We start from the raw sequence: 13,796 nt of genomic DNA on the forward strand, positions 1-13,796 counted from the left end.
TTCCAGCGCTTATGGTCTGCGGAAGTGTGGCGTTAACGCTCTCGCAGAAGAGACTAACATTTCGGCGGCATCATGTACTCGCGCCGGGCAGCTGACTAGTAGCAGGACAGTGGACGGGCGGAAGAGGCTGTATTAATTACGATTGCCCGTTCCTGTAATTAGCCGTAGCCCCACATGATGCTACCGCCTTCAACAACAGCAGCAGTTCCAGCAACACAGATTCGTGGTCGGCTCCGAGTTCCGTCGAACGCACAGCACTGAAGTAAGATTGTTCATTGGTAGAAAGTATTAACGGCTAACCCAGCAGCACAACTGAATGTGATTTGATTAATGAACTTTATTTAAATAATAATCAGTTAAATTCAGGGCGATTGTGTCCTCATTGCCCCCAGATATTGTTACCAAGCAGGGTCCTTGTTCCCTTTTTTCCTTATATGCAAACGGAAGTTTGAGAATCTATCACTGGAAAAAATCCAAATCTAAAAAAAACGCACAAATAAAGAGCGCGGAAGTTTTATTTATTTTACATATAGCTTGGAGCACATGGCTGTTTGGTTTGGTACGTATTCTAGTATTTCATTCTGTTCAAGTCAGCAAAAATGGCTCATTTGTTCAGACAATAATATGAAATCCAATTTGAAAATTATGTAACTGCAAAGTAAAAAGTGATTGCCTTTATCTACATTTCTTTGATGAAAGTCATAGTTCACGTAACGAAGTTCAGTACTAACATACAGTTTTAGTGGATATTTTCAAATCATTACTCGATTGCCTTTTAAAAAATTAAAGACAAACTTAAGTAAAAGTGACTTCTCAGTTTTCTTTATCATTACATACTCACTTAAAATTAGTGTCAGAAAACGTGACAACCTTCAGTTGCCACGTCAGTGTTTAATAATAAATGTTTTTCTTTCCCGTCATCTTGTACAGGATTTTGGATTCATGATCAGTGGTACCCTTTTTCTGTCCAGTGCTGTTCGTGAGTGAATGCATAAGATAACTTTCATTTTTCCAAATTGTAGCCCTGTTCGGTTTAATTACTTTTTTATTTTTAGTAGACTTTTCTGTCAGAAAGATCGGTTGTACACTTCCTCCAAACTTATCGGTATTACTTCTTCGGGAAAGATAGCCTAATCTAAGTAGAAAAATTCCATTAGGTATACACGCGATGCACGGTCTTATTTTATATCGCAAGCAGGCTAGGTCGATTAGTAAGGGGAAGTTGCACAGTCTGTCTCCTCTCCTAAAGGCGTATTCAGCGGTTTCAGGCTTGTGTTCTTTCTGAGGTGGCGAACTAATGATACTTACTGGAAGAGCCTCAGAGTATTGGTGGCCACCCGAACACTCTACCACTTTAAAAAAGCGACAGTGCGACGTAATCCTGCAGTGACGCCTTGTAAAACAGTGCCCATCAAAACCCTCTCTCACAATCAAATGATGCCAAACAGAGTTTGCACCGCCGCGTGAATGCGTTGTAACTTTGGTATACCTACTCAGTTAATAAAAGACAGCACTCAAATCACTCTGTTTTGACGGAAATGTTTAAACGTTTCTTTGAATGAGCGGTCTGTTCCTTGTTTAGCCGTCAATCATTTCTCCAGTGTCCTTGTAAAGATACTATGAAATTTTTCAACATTATATGCCAACAACGATTTTTTTTCTTATAGCAAGCACTTTCATCGAAAATATTTTATGTAATTTTATGTACTTACATTAACCTTAATTTTGTGTGTTTATTGCTGTAGATTTATCTATCAAATATCTAATGTAATAGAACTGATAAAAAATCTACTCACCAAGCGTAGTTGTAATAAGAGTGTTGTACAGCTGATACGAATATAGCAGTGATATGAGCGCGCCAAAAATGAGAACCGTGCGATACCGTTGCAGAAAGGTAGGTAAAGAACATTGCTACTATAGCACGGTTGGTGTAACACCATTTCTCAGTATGACCATAATTCAAACAGAAGTGTGTAGCAAGACCAGTCTGAAAGTGGTGCAAACTGCATGGAAAGACTCAGTACGTGTCTGAGCAATGATAAAAGTAATTGACCTGATCGTGAAGTGAAATTCAGTATTTGAAGTTGTGTAAAGAGTAACTGCGCAATAGCGTTTTTTTGTACCCACGGAAGATTGCACGACGAGAGGGTAAGGAAATGGTGAGGGCGTTACTGCTCTATAAAAATTAATTACCAGCTGGAAATGAACGTTCGCATAAGAATATTTCAAGAGAACTATAATTGTAACGCTGGTGGAGCGTCAAGAGGAGTATTAGCAAAACGTTTGTAGATTTCGCATCCAACAACCCTAAGTTTATTCCTCGTCGTTACTTGAACACTGTTAAATAGTTCAATCAAACAACATGTCAGCAAACAAGGGAAGAACTTTCAAGTTTTATTTAACTGTAAAGGTGGATTTCCTTTTGACAATAATAGTTCTTTGGAAATATTAAGTAAAAATATGGAAATATTAAGTAAGAGATTCCTCCTCCCCCAAGAACCATGGACCTTGACGTTGGTGGGGAGGCTGGCGTGCCTCAACGATACAGATGGCCGTACCGTAGGTGCGACCACAACTGAGGGGTATCTGTTGAGAGGACAGACAAACGTGTGGTTCCTAAAGAGGGGCAGCAGCCTTTTCAGTAGTTGCAGAGGCAACGGTCTGCATGATTGACTGATCTGGCCCTGTAACACTAACCAAAACGGCCTCGCTGTTGTGGTACTGCGAACGGCTGAAAGCAAGGGGAAACTACGACCGCAATTTTTCCCGAGGGCATGCAGCTTTACTGTAGGGTTAAATGATGATGGCGTCCCCTTGGGTAAAATATACCTGAGATAAAATAGTCCCCCATTCGGATCTCCGGGCGAGGACTACTCAAGAGAACGTCGTAATCAGGAGAAAGAAGACTGGCGTTCTACGGATCGGAGCGTGGAATGTCAGATCCCTTAATCGGGCAGATAGGTTAGAAAATTTAAAAAGGGAAATGGATAGGTTAAAGTTAGATATAGTGGGAATTAGTGACGTTCGGTGGCAGGAGGATCAAGACATTTGGTCAGGTGAATAAAGGGTTATAAATACAAAATCACTTAGGGGTAAAGCAGGAGTAGGTGTAATAATAAATAAAAAAATACGAGTGCGGGTAAGCTACTACAAACAGTATAGTGAACGCATTATTGTGGCCAAGATAGACACGAAGCCCACGCCTACTACAGTAGTACAAGTTTATATGCCAACTAGCTCTGCAGATTATGAAGAAACTGATGAAATGTATGACGAGATAAAAGAAATTATTCAGATAGTGAAGGGAGACGAAAATTTAATAGTCATGGGTGACTGGAATTCGAGAGTAGGAAAAGGGAGAGAAGGAAACATAGTAGGTGAATATGGATTGGAGCTAATACATGAAAGAGGAAGCCGCCTGGTAGAATTTTGCACAGAGCATAACTTAATCATAGCTAACACTTGGTTCAAGAATCATGAAAGAAGATTGTATACATGGAAGAACCCTGGAGATACTAGAAGGTTTTTGATAGATTATATAATGGTAAGACAGAGATTTAGGAACCAGATTTTAAACTGTAAGACATTTCCAGGGGCAGATGTGGACTCTGACCACAACCTATTGGTTATGAACTATAGATTAAAACTGAAGAAGCTGCAAAAAGGTGGGAATTTAAGGAGATGGGACCTGGATAAACTGAAAGAACTAGAGGTTGTACAGATTTTCAAGGAGAGCATAAGGGAACAATTGACAGGAATGGGGGAAAGAAATACAGTAGAAGAAGAATGGGTAGCTTTGAGGAATGAAATAGTGAAGGCAGCAGAAGATCAAGTAGGTAAAAAGACGAGGGCTAGTAGAAATCCTTGGGTAACAGAAGAGATACTGAATTTAATTGATGAAAGGAGAAAATACAAAAATGCAGTAAGTGAAGCAGGCAAAAAGGAATATAGACCTCTCAAAAATGAGATCGACAGGAAGTGCAAAATGGCTAAGCAGGGATGGCTAGAGGACAAATGCAAGGATGTAAAGGCTTATCTCATGAGGGGTAAGATAGATACTGCCTACAGAAAAATTAAAGAGACCTTTGTAGAAAAGAGAACCACTTGCATGAATATCAAGAACTCAGATGGAAACCCAGTTCTAAGCAAAGAAGGGAAAGCAGAAAGGTGGAAGAAGTATATAGAGGCTCCATACAAGGGCGATGAACTTGAGGACAATATTATGGAAATGGAAGAGGATGTAGATGAAGATGAAATGGGAGATACGATACTGCGTGAAGAGTTTGATAGAGCACTGAAAGACCTGAGTCGAAACAAGGCCCCGGGAGTAGACAACATTCCATCAGAACTACTGACAGCCTTGGGAGAGCCAGTCCTGACAAAACTCTACCAGCTCGGGAGCAAGATGTATGAGACAGGCGAAATTCCCTTTGACTTCACGAAGAATATAATAATTCCAATCCCAAATAAAGCAGGTGTTGACAGATGTGAAAATTACCGAAGTATCAGTTTAATAAGTCACAGCTGCAAAATACTAACTCGAATTCTTTACAGACGAATGGAAAAACTGGTAGAAGCCGACCTCGGGGAAGATCAGTTTGGATTCCGTAGAAATGTTGGAACACGTGAGGCAATACTGACCCTACGACTTATCTTAGAAGAAAGATTAAGGAAAGGCAAATCTACGGTTCTAGCATTTGTAGACTTAGAGAAAGCTTTTGACAATGTTGACTGGAATACTCTCTTTCAAACTCTGTAGGTGGCATATGTAAAATACAGGGAGCGAAAGGCTATTTACAATTTGTACAGAAACCAGATGGCAGTTATAAGAGTCGAGGGGTATGAAAGGGAAGCAGTGGTTGGGAAGGGAGTGAGACAGGGCTGTAGACTCTCCCCGATGCTATCCAATCTGTATATTGAGCAAGCAGTAAGGGAAACAGGGGAAAAGTTCGGAGTAGGTATTAAAATCCACGGAGAAGAAATTAAAACTTTGAGGTTCGCCGATGACATTGTAATTCTGTCAGAGACAGCAAAGGATTTGGAAGAGCAGTTGAACGGAATGGACAGTGTCTTGAAAGGAGGGTATAAGATGAAAATCAACAAAAGCAAAACGAGGATAATGGAATATAGTCAAATTAAGTCGTGTGATGCTGAGGGAATTAGATTAGGAAATGAGACACTTAAAGTAGTAAAGGAGTTTTGCTATTTGGGGAGCAAAATAACTGATGATGGTCGAAGGAGAGAGGATATAAAATGAAGACTGGCAATGGCAAGGAAGGCGTTTCTGAAGAAGAGGATTTTGTTAACATCGAGAATAAATTTAAGTGTCAGGAAGTCGTTTCTGAAAGTATTTGTGTGGAGTGTAGCCATGTATGGAAGTGAAACATGGACGATAAATAGTTTGGACAAGAAGAGAATAGAAGCATTCGAAATGTGGTGCTACAGAAGAATGCTGAAGATTAGATGGGTAGATCACGTAACTAATGAGGAGGTATTGAATAGAACAGGTGAGAAGAGGAGTTTGTGGCACAACTTGACAAGAAGAAGGGATTGGTTGGTAGGACATGTTCTGAGGCATCAAGGGATCACCAATTTAGTACTGGAGAGCAGTGTAGAGGGTAAAAATCGTAGAGGGAGACCAAGAGATAATACACTAAGCAGATTCAGAAGGATGTAGGTTGCAGTAGGTACTGGGCGACGAAGTAGTTTGCACAGGATAGAGTAGCATGGAGAGCTGCATCAAACCAGTCTCAGGATTGAAGACCACAACAACAACAAGTAAGGGATTACTTATTTTGTTATTTAGTAACTACGTTAATCAGAATCACTGTTCAGTATGTAAAGATTTCGCGGCAAAATTAACCTCATTTCCTCTTGAAATATTTAATCAATGAAACCAGAACTTCTGATACAGAACATACAGCCATTAATGTTGACTAAAATGAATCAGTTGATAAAAATGTCCTGTTAATTCTACAAGTCTTTACAGAGATATTTAATGCGTAAAACTATATTAATTTCTGAACTCATAGTAGAGTGGTATTACTGAACGATAGGCAACAGAAATTTGTAGATTTTCCAGAGAAGAACTTCATTACTTTTCAAAGTAACCGTCATAAGAACAAAGGAAAAGTTTTGCTACGTAATTAAAGGCTTGCATAATATGATTTTAGTTCATAACTTTAGTAACAAGCTGCAATTTACTCAAAGTGTTTATACGGTGATAGCTAGATGTGCTTCAGAACATTCCTAAAATAATGTAAATTTCTGTCAGCTTATTATTTATTGTCAGAACTCATAAAGTCAGTGCATGTATTTGTACAGCCTCAAAGTTGTTCATATTGGCATCATTATAAATTACATTATAGAGACAGCTCTACATAAAACTATATTGTGTGCAGCTTTTCTCTAGCATCACAACAGCCTCATCAAATTGACAGCAAGGTAGCTAATACCTAGTCACTGTGAAATAAACTATCCAGACTCTCCAGTGAAACAAAGCTAGATTCCCGATTTCACAACTGAATTTAGTACACATGGTTTATTTTACTTACTACATGTAACACTGCTTTTGAAAGCCTTTGAGTTTAAGCTTGTTTCCAACAACAAAGTAATGTTTTTATCAAAGAGCTCTAACATAAAATCTAGATTCAGATGATGCAAAAGTCTCTTAGAAAAAACAACACTTACAAAGCCTAGGGATTTCAGGTTTCTATGTGGAAATGCTTATTGTGAGTAATTGTTCCTGTGTAAGCTGTGGTTGGTGTATTGTCCCATTAAAGTGTAGCTTTGACGAAGATATTAACGGGCAGGTAGGAAGTAAAATTGATGTGAAATGAATGAAATTACAATTGCATTGTACAGTGTGTGCGGGCTTCGGATGCTGATATTCTATTTGTTAGCTAGGTTACGGTCAAAACACACAGTAGTTGTTCAGTATGTGACTGTGTGCTTTGCTAAATTAAATCTCATTGGTGTCATTGTTCAGAAACTAAACAACAAAAATTTTCTGGACCACTATTTTTATTTTACACACAAAAGTATAATGTGTAAATAAACATTACAAGGTGACCGTTTTATTAATTTTATTAGAGAGACTAACATTTTTAATGGCAGGCAGTGCTAATTAGGTAATTGTTCTTTAGAGATTATTTACAAATTATTTAGTAAACATTAACAATAGAGTCGGTAGTCATTAGTACAGTACAATACAGGCGAGAAGGCAAGGGTCGTTGCATACTCATTTCAGTAAAATTTACATTTTATACAAATAAGTGTTCCACATCAGAAAGTCATACAGCCGTATATCTTCGTTTATTTGTACAAAATACGTTCCAGCTGTTTTAGGCGGACAGAATTTGCAGTCAGAAATAGAAAGTCGAGAAACTGAAGATTCAGTTTTCATTTCCGTCCGTCAGATCAGAGATTATGCTGTTCTCAAGAAGGTCTCTGCGAATCGTGCATGAAGTAACATAACCTTGTGCCTTTCACTCTTCATGCAGCAAATAAGAAACTTTATCTGTCGTCCACACAGCTAGAGACGGAAATATTACCTACGATTCTTGTGGTTTCTAAAAACTGCGGTTGTACCGCTCACTTCACGCTAGCAATCTGATTCGGTATTCTAGAGTCCTTCTGAAAATATCCCTTTCCAATAAACGTTTCTCATTTCCTGACGGTGGGCTGGGCGAGGATTATCAGCAGGATTACGTAGACCGTCTGCTTGCTCTTATACGGAGGTTCGTTACGTTCACCACCTCGTAACTGACGTCTTAATAATTCGGTGTCGTAAATGCCTTTTCAAATACGGAACTCGGATAAGGATGATAGAATGGAGACAACATCATCACGCAACACTGGTTGTGAGAAAGGTTCAGTTCACAAAACGTTAAATAAACAGCAAAATTTAGTACAATTAAATCTACATTAAAGCTTTCCACTCCATTTCATTTCAACGTGTGCTGCCTATGCATTCATAATATTTGCCCTGAAAATAATCTCCATTATTTATAATGACATTATGCCGAGGATAATTATAAACTAAAACAATAAAACAAATTACAAATACATAATGACACTGGACATACCACGTTTTGTCTTTCATTTCGTGTATTTCATCATCACTCAAGCCGTGCATTTCTTCAAGGTATGGTACTTTCCGAAGCCTTCACAAGGATGGAGTACTGCCTTTTTGAACATGTGTTACAGTAGTAAACTATTTCCCTTGTACAACGTTTTACTCCTGTAACAGCAAAATCCTTACTTTCATTCTTTTCTTTAGAGTAAATGAAATGTGGCTGCTATGATAGTCTCTCCAAGTCATCGAAAGTGGATGATCTTCCCCTCTTTCTTCCGTTTATATTCCGCACATTTCCAACCAGAGTTTTCAGAAGTGCATCTCTGTATCTCTTGCAGCTGAGCTTGGGTTTCTGGTTGGAAGTAGCAGCCAGATTGTACAGAATCAGGCTACTGACTACCCCTACCTCCGACAGCTAGAAAAACACGTTACGCCACCACTTCTTTGACTTCCTGATGAAGGTCTAGTATGCACGATACTGGACGCTACAACTGTACTACTTGTCGACTCAGAGAATTTATGCCTATCAATTTCTGTATTTTCGCCCTCACTGTCACTGTCTTGTAAACTATAATTACTGTTGTCTCCTCTCAAATCACTCGAATCACTAACACCTTCGTCCAATATTTCCAATATTGCTTTAGAATTATAACGTAAATTCGCCATGTTTTGATGTAATATTTCCGAACACCACATTCGGAGTGAACTAGGAAAGTGAAACGAAACGATAGCATTATGCGTTCGACAAAGGCATTTCCTCTTAGCTGTAGCGCTTACCAACAGATGTCAGAGAACTTAAGTACAAGACATACTGTGATGAGAGCCCCGTCTTACGAGTTACATCGAACTGAAGTCTGTGTCAGGCGATGTCCAACATTCGAGCTATTGAGATATTTACGCGGTTAGGGTTAACTTGTTTGTCGAGCGCTGAAGGATACATGCAGCAATAACTGCGCTGTGCGCTAGCTGTTATCGTTGACTTACTTTGCTATCGATATAGTCCGCTAGGCGGGGGTCTCTGTGACGGGTCGCCTGGCAATTCGTTGATACGCTCCCGAAAGGTAGCGGCGTTGTGGTTCAGCGAGAGGATGTAGAAGCAGGAACGACCCGTATGAGGGGAGTGGAAGTTACGGTTCCACTCCGCATGGGGTAGACTACCTGACGTAAGGAGGCGAGGATTGGTATCTACTCTTATGGCGGACGTTTCTATCTTGAATCGTGGCCGAACAGAGTGGAATTTGGCAGCAGTGAGCAAGGTCAGCTTATGTCGTTAATGCAGTTACTATCTGAAAGGGGCTTAACATTCAAAAGGGCAGCGCCTCAGCTGTCATTACTTGAAATTAAAAGTGAGCAGATTTCTCGGTGAACTTAAGTGTTTCTGTGGATTGTATCTCACCACCCTAGTTACCTAGTGCATAATTTTGGGACGGTGACTAGACTGTGTAAGTAGGCTGTTTAGGTTGTTTATTGGTAACGCCACCTCTGTATAAAAATCACTGGCTGTGGTGTGTGCTGTCTGTGTCTAGTTTGCATTGTTGTCTGCCATTGTAGTGTTGGGCAGCGGCAGCTGGATGTGAACAGCGCGTAGCGTTGCGCAGTTGGAGGTGAACCGCCAGCAGTGGTGGATGTGGGGAGAGAGATGGCGGAGTTTTGAAATTTGTCATGAACTGCTATATATATATATATATATTTATGATGATATTAAGGTAAATACATTGTTTGTTCTCTATTAATATCTTTCATTTGCTAACTATGCCTATCAGTAGTTAGTGCCTTCCATAGTTTGAATCTTTTATTTAGCTGGCAGTAGTGGCGCTCGCTGTATTGCAGTAGTTCGAGTAACGTAGATTTTTGGTGAGGTAAGTGATTTGGGAAAGGTATAGGTTAATGTTAGTCAGGGCCATTTTTTTGCAGAGATTTTTGAAAGTCAGATTGCGTTGCGCTAAAAAATATTGGGTATCAGTTTAAGGACAGTCATGTATAATTTTTCAAAGGGGACGTTTCAACTGTTAGCTGCAGCGAACGTCTTGACTTATTACAGGTGTCAGTACACATTGTTCATCGTTCTCTTTAAGGTTGATCGGCAACTGGCCTAACATTTTGTCGTCATGGTGTGTGATTCACCTTTTCGCTTAGGTCACACAACCTGCCTTCTTTTTAGTGAAATTTGTATTGATTCGAAAACTGGTTTATCGCGAGCTGTTACGTGTTATTTGGTGTATTGATAATCTAAAATTACGGTTTATTGGTTTCAGGCCATCATCAATCTCATTTCCGTTGTGTAATTGATAACACTCAAGAAATGGTTGCTCGTGGCCGTCGAAACATAAGCTTTAAAATTGACTTCTTCAATGTTGGTTGGTAAGCTTCAAGGTGTCATGTACCGTGCATGGACTCTATTCTTATACTTATTAGTCTGATAGCTTAAAACATCATTCCTCTTGCTCTCAGTTAATTGTTATGTCTATTAATTGCTTAAATTATGAAACTCTGTTTTGTTTGTCCATTCTCATCCCTAGTTTATCTAGTTTCCATTTAGTTATTAATTAGTTTAATAAGCAATACCTATTCATTATAGGCCAAAAATTTACATTCCCATGTATCTAAGTCCGTTTACGTTAATTCATTTTAACGATACTCTCGGTATTTTACCTTAACCACAGTGATTCCATCCACTTCACGTAGGCTTAACTTTTTTATTCACTTTCCCTTGTCCCCTTTACTCGTTTATTTTATGTGGAAGTATGTGCAAAGTGTACAGTTTATCATTTTAAGCTTAACCAAGCTTTTTACACTAATACGTTTTTGCTTTTTAAGACAGTTTAAGGACAGTTATGTATAATTTTTCAAAGGGGACGTTTCATATGGCGACCCTGCCAGGATACCTCACTGGAATCTTCTGATTTTTTTTCTTGTAGTTTGTGTAATTAGTGTAGCTATTGTTTATTGCTAGCGCGTAATTGTAGAGAGAATCTTCTTTATAGTTGCAGCCTTTCATTGTTGTACAGTAAAACAGTTGTGGCATGCATGTAGATTTGCACCAAGTATTTCTCAGCTGCGCTTGCAATTAACGAGATATTATTTTCAGTACTATGTTAATGTGTTCTCTTATTCTTGCTCTTCAATTTGTTCTTTTCTGTGTTATCATGTGAAATATTGTGACAATAATGGCGTGTGAAAAACGTAATACTAGGCTGCAAAGTAAACTGAGAAATGACAGTGAAGACGAAAGCAGTGTGTTAGCGCCATCGTGTAATGAATTAACTAATGTTCAACATAGTAACTTGGTAATTGTGCATAGGGAAATGGAGCGGGCAGCAAACAATGGCGTAGGCAGTGAAACAGTTAGTGAACAGGGAAGCATTATCGATCGATCGCTCGGCAACAGCTCGCCTCAGGAATCCGAAATGACAGGACACAATTTTGCAAATACTGTAGATTCAGGTTTTGCGTCCTCACCGTTTTCTCAAATAAGTCAAGACACATTTTCTGCTTGTCAAAATGTGAGTGTTGCCGGTGCAAATGCACTGCCGAAAAGCTTAGAGGAACAGATTCCAGACACTAATGCATTGTTATTACAGCTAATGCAACAAATGGAACAACACCAGAGACAAACACAGCAAAAGCTTCAAAAGTTAGACACAGTGGAACAAAATCTTAAAAAGTTAGACACAATGGAACAAAATCTTAAAAAGTTAGACACAACGGAACAAAATCTTCAAAAGTTAGACGCCACACTTGAACAAACACGTGAAGATTTAACTACTGAGTTACATAACATTGAATCGAAATGTCAAAAAGTCTGTAATGACGTGAAAACACAAATTTGTGAGCATTTTCAACCTATTTTTTCGCGGCATGAAAATGCATTACAGAATCACGAAGCAGCCATAAAAGAACTGCAAACCATTGTTCATGAAAATCATGAGACCTTGTGGGCTAAAATTGACTCAGTTGCATCCACCGATTCGGTTATGCAACTTGCAAAAACTCAGGAAAACTTGAAGGACACAGTAGATTCGATTTCAACACAAATGGACACTCTGAAACTTGGTTCAGAAAAACACACTGAGGAAATGTGTTCACTATCGGAGAAAGTAGCCCAACTTTCGGATCAGGTCACTAACTTATCTACGAAGGTAGATGATGATCTGAATGACACAAGACCTGTATCCATCACTGACACAGAAGAGTATGAACAAATTAAGAAATTCAAACAATATCAGAATCAAATTAATACGCAATACAAAAGAGAAATCCGGGAAGTACAAGATCAGTTGGCACAAGTTATACAAAAATTTCATATTTCAGAGGACACTCGTGCTCCAACATGGGAAGAGGGACATAGAAGTACGGAACAGCCACAAAATAATAACTCAGGGCACTTCGGAAATTATGAAAGAAATTGGCAAGGCACACCGAATTTTGAGATGGAACCACCGGAACAACGTAACAATGACCGATATGCGACTCGCCGACACGATTATTTTGACTATAAGCTGTTCATTACTACACGTAAATTCAAAACATTTAAGAATTCTGGCAATGACATTCGTCCACAAGCATGGCTCCATCAATTCTCTCATTGTTTTCCTCCCAACTGGTCATTAGAGCACAGATTAGAATTTATGTGTGGCTACTTAGAGAATGAACCAGCTGAAAGAATGCGATCGGTTATTCACGATTGTCACAGTGAAGGAGAATTTTATCATGCCTTCCTCTTAGCGTATTGGTCTGAAGCTACACAAGACCGAGTAAAACATAGCATCATAATGATGAAACATTTCGAACAATCTGAATTTTCCAGTCTTGTGAAATATTTTGAAGACATGTTGCACAAGAATCAGTACCTGTCAAACCCATACAGCCCCTCAGAACTCATCCGCATTTGCTTAATCAAACTGCCTGAACATTTGCGACATATTATTTTAGCAGGACGTTGCAAAGACGACATTGAAGCTTTTCAGGGACTGTTACAAGAATTAGAAATTGACACAGACAGTCGCGGGATGCGAAAACAGGAAAACAATCACTACAGGTCACATCCGTCACAATTCCGTGACGACAGAAGCAATAACTGGACATGACAAGCCTATTCTTACAACGTAAATCGTGACCAAAACAGACACCACCCGTATGACAACCACTGGCAGAGTAATAGTTACAGAGAAAGATCGCATTTCCGTAGTAATGAATATGACAGAGACAATCATAGAAACAGACAATATAGAAACCAAAACAATTATTATCAAGGGAGACAGAATAACTTCAGACGCAACGGTCCGCCACGCAGCTACGATTCCGGGAGAAATTCTCCACCACATGACCGACAAACAAAACTACCAACAAAACGACAGACCTGAATTGCATCACAACTGGCGGGATTCAAACAGAGCAGGTCACTCTAGACAAGGTGAATTTGTAGAAGTTAGGTCTCCTAATTCTAACGATGCGCGCCAACAAAGAGTCAGACAATGACCCGCACCGCAGGCAGCCACCTGTGCCGGCTGGCTCAGAGAAAAATAACACAGACGCTAACCTTGAGAAAAGATTTAGCATTCCTTACCGACGTATAAAACATGACAATTGCTTTTCAGTTGAAAGTCTGCGTACTAGGAAGAGTAAAGGTTTACACCACATTTCACATGTAAAACCGTTTATTGAATGATAATTTGCTTTTTAACTTTGTCTTTGCCATATAACTTTTCACTTTACATTA

The sequence above is a fragment of the Schistocerca serialis genome, chromosome 1, assembly GCF_023864345.2.
Source record: "Schistocerca serialis cubense isolate TAMUIC-IGC-003099 chromosome 1, iqSchSeri2.2, whole genome shotgun sequence".
Taxonomy (NCBI): Eukaryota; Metazoa; Arthropoda; class Insecta; order Orthoptera; family Acrididae; genus Schistocerca; species Schistocerca serialis.